The sequence below is a fragment of the Bufo gargarizans genome, chromosome 6 (assembly GCF_014858855.1).
Source record: "Bufo gargarizans isolate SCDJY-AF-19 chromosome 6, ASM1485885v1, whole genome shotgun sequence".
Classification (NCBI taxonomy): domain Eukaryota; kingdom Metazoa; phylum Chordata; class Amphibia; order Anura; family Bufonidae; genus Bufo; species Bufo gargarizans.
Genome location: NC_058085.1, coordinates 75323173 through 75334940, shown reverse-complemented (window position 1 = coordinate 75334940; position 11768 = coordinate 75323173). Strand labels below are relative to the sequence as shown.

Below are 11768 nucleotides of genomic sequence, written 5' to 3'. Positions count from 1 at the left end.
ACCTCATATTCAATTCATTATATTTATTCCTCATCATTCTCGCTTTTTTACACCCCCAACTCTTAAAAAAAAACTCTTATCCTCCCTTTCAACCATTCCCACCACTTCAAAATATCATCAAACTCCCCCTTTCTCCTCTTCCACTCCCCATATTGAAATCTAAAAATACCCATAATTCTTTCATCCTCTAACAATCTTACATTTTATTTCCAAACACCATTACCATACGTATTTTTACACCCACCTTCCACCCAACTTTTAGACATTCATGATCTGTGAAAAACACCCCATTCTGTGAATAACTTATACAACTAATGTTTTTTGACAAGAAAATGAAATCTATCCGTGACTCTATACCCCCTCTATCCGATATGAAGGTGCTCGGTGGTGGTTTCCCCATTACTGCTTCAGCCGTATCTAGAAAAGAAAAATCATTTATCATTTGCTTCAATTTAACTCCTGACGTATCTCTCTTATCACCCTCAACTGCACAATTGAAATCTCCTACTAACATACACGGCATTCTCCCTACCAGAAACACCCCCAATTTACTCAAAAGATTCAGTCGCTCTTCTTTTTTTGTTGATCCGTAAACATTAATAATTTTAAATCTCCACTTTTTCAACTTCACCACCACCATCAAGCATCTCCCAGGTTCCACCACCGTATATCACTCCACACTCATACATTTATTATTTAACAAAATACCCACACCCACATTTCTATTCCCACTCGCCCCTGACCACACAGACTCGCCATAAGGCCACTCATCAGCACCCGGGAATCTCGTTATCCCACACTCTTGCAGGCAGATAATGTCTGCGCCTTGATTTTTTACGTAGTCAAGTACTACGGCTCTCCTTGCTCTTGACGTCAAGAGTCTAACGTTCAAGGATATGAGATGAAAGGCGAAACGCTCTTCCAAACCATGAGCCATCGGTTAATGTATTTGCCTATTCTCCATCTGGACGTCATCCGAACTCTCCTTGAATGAGGCCATCGAAGGTAAAGCCCCCAGTCTCTGCTCCTTCTAAAAAAACTGCCTCATTAGAGACATCGGACGGCGGGAAAATCCTTTCGTCCCCAGAACTGCCGACGTCACTGAATGGAGAATACGCCACTCTGGCTTTTTTTGTACACGCCTGACTTTCATCATCTTCAGACCTTACATTTTTAGTGAAGTCGCCCTGTTCACCTGTCACCGCAGTGACACTTTCACCACTCCAAATAGTCGGCGTTGTAGGGACCACAACCTCTGACTCCCCCTCCCCTCGGAGGCCAGTCGCCTCATCAGACGGAAGGGGAAGATCCGTCATCTCTTGGGAATACTCCATAACTCCCTCCTCCTCCCTCACCCCCACACTAGGTGGTGCCGGAGCCAAGCGAGGATCCTGCGGATTCCGATATCTCACCGGAACCTGGGCAATAACTGAAATAGATCCTCCAGAGGTTCTCTGGGCAGCATCCGCATAGGTTTTTTTCCTCGGCCTTGGGTTCAGAGGGCAGTCTCTGAACACATGACCCGACCTTCCGCATGCATTTTCACAAGAACTATAGAAGTGCCCCTCCTGATTACACCTGGAGCATATAATTTTTGCATCTCTGCACTCTTCTAGGGTATGGCCATATATCTTACATCTCCGGCAAAGCTCGGAGCCCCTTCAAAAAACAAAAGGCCTCTATCCCTCCCAATAGAGAAGGATTCAGGAGGGTAACACATTCCACCCGCACAATACGTATCACCCTTGAATTTAACAAAATATTTGTGTTTTCCAGTCCACAACAACTCGGCATTCAGTATCTTATGGGAATACCTTACCACCTCACAAAACCTGCTCAAAAAGAGCGTAAGGACTGTACATATAGACCACTAAAGGCACGTCATCATTATACAGCAGCGTGAAGGTCAACCCATCTAGCTCCGGATTGTTCTCCTGATGTTTAAGGAACATGTGCAAATTGTGACATGCCTGGGAGCTTGTCAACACAAGGGTATAACGACCCCTCCTCGGGTCTTGTAAACACAAAGATATCCTCACGGCTTAAAGGGCTTCTGTCACCCCACTAAAGGGATTTTTTTTTTTTTGGGCTAGTGAAATTAGTTATATTGTGATATATGACGATATAATTGTGTTACTTACTTTGATATGAAAAATCGCGCGCCTGTGTGGATTCGGCGCAGGCGCTCTGAGATGAGGAGGCTCGTCTCCTCAGCACTCCCTCAGTGCGCCTGCGCCGATGACGTCTTCTATTTCGGTGATGTCATCGGCGCAGGCGCACTGAGGGAGTTCTGAGGAGACGAGCCTTCTCATCTCAGAGCGCCTGCGCCGAATCCACACAGGCGCGCGATTTTTGAAATGCCGACAGGGCCGGCCGGAGGAGGAGATCCCGGCTGGCCCTGTCAATCAACACGACGAGGGGGCGGATTTCTGCAGCAGCTACCAGCAAGTAGCCGCCCTACTTGCTGGTAGAGACCGAATTTACATATATTAAAACTTCGTTTTTTGCAGAAACTGCTGGATCAAAGTAAGTAACACAATTATATTGTCATATATCGCAATATAACTAATTTGACTAGCCCAAAAAAAAAAAATCACTTTAGTGGGGTGACAGAAGCCCTTTAAGTGTAATAGTTTGAAAAGTACCTGATGCACAAGATGCTTCATCGTAAAGACCTCTTTTGTCCCCTCCGCCACATCACTTCCGAAACTGTTCCGGACCCGGAAGTCTCCGGTCCCCGCCGAGCGTATAATAACGCCCATCCTCCTGCCGTCCGTCGTCCGCCGTCGATCGCCTTCTCAAACCTCAGCCTTGGCTGCGTCCAGACAAGCCATGATCGCAGCCAAAAGGCCGAGAAGCGATAACCAGAAAAGGGTTCGCCCTACAGGCCGATGGTCCTCAATGCAGAACACTTGTGAAGGCGATAGGCTACAGGCCCCAGCTACAGAGACAGTCCGGGAGGCTTCTTTCTCTCACAAACCAGGGAAAAACGTGTGTCCTACGCTCTGAAATCAACAGCATGCTCCACTTCGTGTTTTTCATATCTGCATAGCTCCACCCACCACTTTTGGTCACGCCTTTTCTTCGCACGAAATTCCTGGTGCCAAAGCGCGCCAAGCAGAATGACCGATAAGAAGTCAATGGAGAGTAGTGAGAGGAAAAAAAAAAACAGGTATCTATGCATTGTTGATTGTGATGTCACGACCCCATTGTTGAGTGTTCCGTCAGAGCCCTTGTGATGTCATCCAGTGACCTGACCTTACTTGACCTCTGACCTGACAGGCCTCTTGTGACACGTGCAGTGTTCCGTCCATTGGACAGACAAGGTAGGTCCAGCTGTTGCTGATACATAGGAAGTGCTGGACTACATTTTAGCCTACAAGTCATCCAGTTTAATAGATCAACAAGAGGGAGACACAGGCAAACAAACTTTTCTTATTTAATAAAGAACTAGGAAAACAAAATTCGTTACATCAAGCAAACTTGCTACAAAAGGGTCAATTCTAAGGAACAACTCAGCAGACTGCCCAGGTGTGCACAACAGGCCCAAAATCAAAACAGAGGTGCACAGAGTGGAGGGAGGTCCAAAAACTGCATTCAGGTGATAAGCCAATTAACACAACAATTAAGCCAACAATTAAGCCATCAATCTTAATTGGATTTGGGCTGTGAGGAGAGGTGACTGGCTGGCTGGGTTGCTGGTGCTGGAACAAACCCACACACAGGTGATGCAATTAACAGATTGACAGGCTAGATGCAGCAGCAGGGATGCAGAAAGCAGCACAGCAAAACCCTCACAGAGGAAGGAGAAGCTGAAGTGCAGGACTGCTGAGGCAGGCAGGGCACAGCAACTTCACACTTGCTTGCTGGAAGGATCCTTGACATCCATCACTCAATTTCATTCAGTTTTTTTATACTGGAATAGAAAGGGTGCATCGGTCCTGGAGGTACTGCAATACCAGGTCAATGCGTGGAGTGGACAGAGCAAGCTCTTTTGCCATCTCCCTGTTCGAAAAATCCATTTAATATATGGTCCCCAGATAGGGGACGTATCAGATATTAAACTGATAAGAACAGATTTTTTAAGTTGATATTTACCCATCGAGGGGTAAAAATCGTTTATTAAAACCACAACAACATTACATCACATAAATATTATAAAACCATTAATACATGTAACTTATTAAAAAGCAGGTTTTATAAAATCATATGACTGACCACCATTCTCTTAAAAACCACTTGTGGCACATAAAAGGTGTTCTTTTTTTGTCAAATAAATAATAATTATACATTTCATCTAAAACCATCTTTAAAACATTTTCTTCAGTAATAACTTCATTTTTAAAACATAAAATGTTCCGGGCCGACCATAGAGCTACTTTGACGGAGTTCGTGATCTTCCATGCCATAGTCCTTTTTATTCTTGAAGGGCACTCCAGACACCCATAATAGACACCGGTCATAGATAAGGCTTTGAGTCCTGTGATCTTCTTCATCAAGGGGAACATTTTTCTCCATATTTTTTGTGTAAAATAACAATACCAAAATAAATGGTAAACGTCCTCCTCCTCTCTGCATGCTCCCCTAGGACACTCCGCGGTGCTTGTCAGTCCTCTTCGGTGCTGGAATGCCCGGCATGGAAGACACTCATGTATGCAGCTCCAGGCCAGGTCCTTCTGCGCGTTAAAAAGATAGTTTTCGTTAATATTTTTCCAGGTCTGCTTGCATTTGCTTTCATTAAAATTCTTAATGGGGGCCATCAGTTTATTATCATTAATATCCTTTAAAATCATTCTGTTTTTTAAAATCTCCACCCTCTTTTGGCCTAAATTAAAAGTATTCGTTATTTTTTCTAAAATCTTATAAGAAGCTGGTAAATTAAAAGAGTAGGGAGAGTTTAAAACCGACTTAAACCACCCAAACTTCCTCATAAAATACCCAGTATTGTAACAAATAAAAAACGACCAATAATTGTCTTTAAAAAGGGCATTAAAACAGTAACTAAAATACTTAATTAAAAGAAACGCTTTAATATCTGTAAAATCTTTTCCACCTTTATTTGTAGGAAGCATTACCGTATCTCGTCGTAACTTGTCCATCCTGGAACCCCAGAAGAAATTAAAACATGCTTTGTTAAAAAAAAATTTAAATGCGGTCCGATGGAGGGAACACCATGCTAAGATATAATAAAATAGGTAAAACTATCATTTTGATAATTAAAACCTTTCCCTCCATCGTCAGCTTCCTTAGATTCCACATGCATAATTTCTTATTTACCTTCTCTGTAACCGCATCCAAATTCCTGAGGCCGTCATTAGACTCGCTGAAGGTGACTCCTAAAATCTTTTTAGACTCAGACTCAGGAATGTTAATGTCATTTAAAATCATATCTCTGACATTTAAAATATTACTCTTATTAAAACTTATTTTAAAGCCAGAGGCGCAACAAAAGTATTCCACTTGTTTGGTTGCTTTTTGTATTGCAAGGGTGTCCCTGCAAATTACGGCTACATCATCCATGTACCCCACCACTTTAGCCTCTAGTCCCCCTCCGCCTGGCAGGGGGACTCCGCGTATCTGTTTATCGTTTCGTAGCATAATTAAAAGAGGCTCCAAGGCACAAATAAAAAGTAGTGGGGACAAGGGACACCCCTGCTCTACACCAGATTTTAAAATAACATCCTGAGTCTTAAAACCATTGACTAAAATCTTACTTGTACATTGGTTAAAAAAATTGCTCTCAAAGATTGTGCGAACCATTCTGGTATACCCATTTTCTTTAAAACTTTAAAAAGGTAAAAATACGATACGCGGTCAAAAGCCTTTTCGAAGTCTAAAGATAAAATGGCAACCTTCCCGTTCCTTTCGTTCGTATGATTAATAATGTCTTTTAAAAGGTTAATATTGTCCCAGATGCTTCTCCCGGGCACCCCGCAGACCTGGTTTTGGTGAATTACCTTATGTATAATCTTTTTTAATCTATTTGCACATAGCTTTGCCATTATTTTATAATCGCAGCAAAGCAATGTGATGGGTCTCCAGTTTTTAATATCAGTCTTGTCACCTTTTTTATATAAAAGGGAGACCTCACCTTTTTTCCAGGATCCCGGGAGAGCCTTGGACCTTAAAACTTCTTTTAAAAGAGAGAATAAATCATCTTTTAAAATGCCATAAAATGTAATATAAAACTCAATGGGTATACCGTCAGGGCCGGGCACCTTCTCCTTTTAACTGTTTCTAAAACTTCTTGTTCGGTGATATCCTGTAATAAAAATCTTTGAGAGTCAGAATCTAAAACATTCTCAATCCCCTTCAGCGAGTCTTTCATAAAATGTTTATTAATTTTCTTTTCATTAAATAACTCAGTATAAAACTCATGGACTTTCTTTAAAATACTGTTAATATTTTCCCCCCCCCCCCCAAGCTCCTCCATCTGGGAACGTTTTTCCTGTATTTTTTTTAAAAAGTACCTGGAGCAGGTCTCGTTCTCCTCAATGTGTTTTATTTTAGAACAAAACATAATCTCTTTACTCTTCTGCTCCAGGCACTGAGAAATCTCTTTTTTAGTGTCAGAGATTTCTTTTTTCATATCAATGCCCAGATCGCGGAGCTTGTATTGTGTCTGCAGGCGGGTATTTAAGTCGTCGTAAAATTTCTTTTTCTCCTGGGCCTTGAGTTTCCCCTTGTTAATAAAAAAGGTCTTAATTTTTTTTCTTCATGATTTCCCACCATTCAGTTATGGGTCTTCTGGGGTTCCTTACCCGCCTGCAGTACTTATAAAAGACAATGAAATCTGATAAAATTTTAGGGTCTTTTAAAAGGGAGACATTCAATTTCCATGTTTTTTTCTTTTTGTGATTGCCACCAAGCTGCACCTTAAAAGATAAAAGCTTATGGTCTGAAAAAATATTAGTTAAAAGCTTACAATTAAGAGGCAGTACTTGATAAGAGCAGAAGATAAAATCAATTCTGGATTTGCAAGTAGCGTTACCCCAGGTAACGCCGGCCTCTTCAGATAAAAGACTATTACATTTTTTTAAAACGTCAGTGAGCTGGAAATCTATGACGATATTTTTGAGCAGAGAGGAGGATCTGTCATAGTTCCTGCTCACTGCGCTAGAGAGCCGGCATTCACCTCTTAAAATACAATTAAAATCTCCTGCTAAAATCAATGGCTCGGAATCATTAATAAAAAGGGGTAAGATCTCTAACATTTCGGCTCTTTCCTTTTTATTAGTAAAACCATAACAATTTAAAAACTGCCATCTAAAACCATCAATAAAATCCTCCCAGGTAAAATCTCATTAATATGGTCTATTAAAACATTTCCCTTTAATAAAATGGCTACACCCACCGACTTATTTTAATTTGACCCGGACCAGACGGATGGTACGAGTTTCCAGTCATTTTTATATTTTTGGTAGTTTTGACTGTGGGGGATGCAGCACTCCTGTAAAAAGAACACCGAAGCTGATAAAATTGATAAATAATTAAAAAGTGCAATTCTTCTAGCTTGGGAATGCACGCTTCTGGTGTTCAGGGAAATGCCTTTTAAAATAGCCATAATAAAAGATTAAAAAGGGAGTTTATTATCTTACCTCGGCACAGCTTCAGACAGCATCAGCAGGGCCGGAGTACTCGCATCCGCTCTCCTCGCCACCAAGCACCCCAGATGTTACTGTGTCCAATGATTCGACAGAAGAGGAGCAACCATCACTTCGCAGACCCCCCTCTCCCATCGGCACACCATCCAGAGTCCGCTGCCACTCGGGGCTCAGCAATGCTAGCCCAGGTATCGGAGCCACGGCGCCCTCCCTCTCCCTTTCCGGGGCAGAGGTCTCGTCAAGCACAGTCTCGGGCACAGTGTGAACTGTGCCCTCCGTGTCACCACTCAGGTAGGTGGAGGGACCTGGCTGGCTACATCCGGGATCCGCCACTGGTCCCCCAGATGACATCCCCCTTTGGCTTATCACCACCGATGCGTAGGTCTTACTTTTTTCGGACGCCACGGCTTCATCCATTCCGCCCCCAGGCTCAATCGCAGGAGGGGGCTTACTCGTCGGCTGATCACTGGACTTTCTCTTATTCCGCTTCTCCCTCGGTTCACCTGATTGGGGGGGTCCGCTTGTGGTATCCATACGCTCGGGCTCCGTTCCTTGGGGCTGTGGCTCGGCTTGGTCCTTCTTTTCTGGCTCCACTCGTTCCGTCCGTTCCTCGGGCTGCCTCTGCTGCCCTGGCTGTGCCTTGGACTTATTAAAAGGACAATCACGAGAGAGATGCCCGGTTTTAGTACAAGCATAACATTTTTTACCTGCGGAGCACTCCCTGGTGTCATGCGGAGTGCTACCGCAGTTCATACATGTGCTTATGCATCTCTCCGTGTAATGTCCGTACTTTTTACAATATCTGCAGAATGGTGGCATATTGGAAAAAAACATGTCTCCTACCATATCTCCCAACTTAAAACGTGCTGGGGGGAGAACGAAGCCTCCAGGATTTTTGGAATCACGGTTACAGATGACTTTAAAACACCATTTTGACTTCCAGATCCCGGCAGAATTTAAAACCTTCCTCACTGCAATGATTTTTTTTAAATAGGTGGATAAAAATGTAGTAATAACGTTAAGATCTGCAAAAGAAGAATACATTTTTATAACCACAGTGAGGGATTCATCCATTTCATGCTCATATATCTTAAGGCCCCGTATTCTATAATCGTTTATATGCAGTGGAATCTTAGCTAAAAAACTTTTAAAGATACCGTTTTGACTAAAAGTAACATCATATACACGTCGTCTTGGATAGTCCTGTATGGCTAAGATCTCATGGTTCTGTATACTGAACACGCCATACAGGACTTTCTCTACAAGATAATTAAGATCGTAAGCATTCTTTTTACTCTCTGTTACATATAGTCTTACGGTATCCTTAATTTTAGCGTAATCCGGGATCTGGTGCTCATCGTCGTCATCTTCTTGTCTGGTCACATTTTCTCTCAATTCCTCTGTGCCACCACGGGACTCGTCTTTTCTGGCTTCCTCTTTCCTCCGGGCTCCATCATCTTTAGAATTTTCCTTTGCCGCTTCTCCTTTCTTTTTGTTCTTCTTTTTCTTCTCCTTTGTAATAAATCCGTCTCCTCCTCCTCCGACTACTCCTCCTCCTCCTCCATCGACCCCGTCTCCTCCTCCACCTCCTCCCGGGTCGTCTGCCATAGGTGTTACTTGGCGCTTTGTCTCTAGGGACAAAAGATACAAATGCTCCTCTGCAAGTCCTGGGACTTACAGAGGTTCGGGGGATCGCAACTCGACGTCCCCGGGACTAAGCCTCTCTCCCAATAGCAGCAGGGGGGTGAAGTCTAGGCTATAAACCAAAGACGATCCCCCCCAGGCCGAGAGAGAGGGTACCCGGGTCCTACCTTCTGACACGCAGACCAAGTGCAGAAGGTAGGACCATCAGGTTTGGTTAACTATTGCAAAGACCCTTGCTTATTTAACCAACTCATCACTTGTAGGGATGAGCGAACTCGAACTGTATAGTTCGGGTTCGTACCGAATTTTGGGGTGTCCGTGACACGGACCCGAACCCGGACATTTTCGTAAAAGTCCGGGTTCGGTGTTCGTCGCTTTCTTGGCGCTTTTGTGACGCTTTCTTGGCGCTTTTTGAAAGGCTGCAAAGCAGCCAATCAACAAGCGTCATACTACTTGCCCCAAGAGGCCATCACAGCCATGCCTACTATTGGCATGGCTGTGATTGGCCAGAGCACCATGTGACCCAGCCTCTATTTAAGCTGGAGTCACATAGCGCCGCCCGTCACTCTGCTCTGATTAGCGTAGGGAGAGGTTGCGGCTGCGACAGTAGGGCGAGATTAGGCAGATTAACTCCTCCAAAGGACTTGATTAACTGATCGATCTGCAGCTGTGGATCATTGAGCTGCTGATCCTCAATTGCTCACTGTTTTTAGGCTGCACAGACCGTTTGTCAGTCACATTTTTCTGGGGTGATCGGCGGCCATTTTGTGTCTTGTGGTGCGCCAGCACAAGCTGCGACCAAGTGCATTTAACCCTCAATGGTGTGGTTGTTTTTTGGCTAAAGCCTACATCAGGGTGAAGCTGTCACACCAAGTGCATTTAACCAGCAATAGTCTGTTCATTTTTTGGCCATATACAAAATCAGGGGCAAGCTGCGCCTGTCACCAAGTGCATTTAACCCTCAATGGTGTGGTTGTTTTTTGGCTAAAGCCTACATCAGGGTGAAGCTGTCACACCAAGTGCATTTAACCAGCAATAGTCTGTTCATTTTTTGGCCATATACTAAATGAGGGGCAAGCTGCGCCTGTCACCAAGTGCATTTAACCCTCAATGGTGTGGTTGTTTTTTGGCTAAAGCCTACATCAGGGTGAAGCTGTCACACCAAGTGCATTTAACCAGCAATAGTCTGTTTATTTTTTGGCCATATCCCAGTCTAATTCTGTCACTAAATCCATACCGGTCACCCAGCGCCTAAATACTAGGCCTCAAATTTATATCCAGCTAAATCTGTCCCTAGTGCTGTAGCTGGGCGAGTTATTTAGTGTCCGTTCAAGCACATTTCTTGTTCTGGGTTGAAATACAATTCCCAATTTAGCAATTTCATAATTTAGTGGTTTCTGCTATATCAGAGCTATTTGAAATCTATCCCTAAAAGGGTATATAATATTCAAGGTGCACATTGGGTCATTCAGAATAACTTCACACACACCCGCTACTGTGTATTTCCAAGTCTAATTCTGGCACTAAACCCATACCTGTCACCCAGCGCCTAAATACTAGGCCTCAAATTTATATCCAGCTAAATCTGTCCCTAGTGCTGTAGCTGGGCGAGTTATTTAGTGTCCGTTCAAGCACATTTCTTGTTCTGGGTTGAAATACAATTCCCAATTTAGCAATTTCATAATTTAGTGGTTTCTGCTATATCAGAGCTATTTGAAATCTATCCCTAAAAGGGTATATAATATTCAAGGTGCACATAGGGTCATTCAGAATAACTTCACACACCCGCTACTGTGCATTTCCAAATCTAATTCTGTCACTAAACCCATACCTGTCACCCAGCGCCTAAATACTAGGCCTCAAATTTATATCCCGCTAAATCTCTCGTTACCGCTGTCCTGTTGTGGCTGGGAAAGTTATTTAGTGTCCGTCAAAGCACATTTTTTGTTCTGGGTTGAAATACAATTCCCAATTTAGCAATTTCATAATTTAGTCGTTTCTGCTATATCAGAGCTATTTGAAATCTATCCCTAAAAGGGTAGATCATATTGAAGGTGCACATAGGGTCATTCAGAATAACTTCACACACACGCTTCTGTGCATTTCCAAGTCTAATTCTGTCACTAAATCCATACCGGTCACCCAGCGCCTAAATACTAGGCCTCAAATTTATATCCCGCTGAATTTGAATACAATACATTGGGCCAAATAATATATTTGTTGTTGTGGTGAACCATAACAATGAGAAAAACATCTAGTAAGGGACGCGGACGTGGACATGGTCGTGGTGGTGTTAGTGGACCCTCTGGTGCTGGGAGAGGACGTGGCCGTTCTGCCACATCCACACGTCCTAGTGTACCAACTACCTCAGGTCCCAGTAGCCGCCAGAATTTACAGCGATATATGGTGGGGCCCAATGCCGTTCTAAGGATGGTAAGGCCTGAGCAGGTACAGGCATTAGTCAATTGGGTGGCCGACAGTGGATCCAGCACGTTCACATTATCTCCCACCCAGTCTTCT

At 43.5% G+C, this 11768-nt stretch overlaps 1 non-coding gene across 1 annotated transcript; it reads right to left on the bottom strand.

Moving 5' to 3' along the window:
• Positions 1 to 3925: 3925 nt before the first annotated feature.
• Positions 3926 to 4120, bottom strand: LOC122942838. Its single transcript, XR_006390739.1, has one exon. It is a non-coding gene; the product is annotated as a U2 spliceosomal RNA (small nuclear RNA).
• Between the last annotated feature and the right edge of the window lie 7648 nt (positions 4121 to 11768).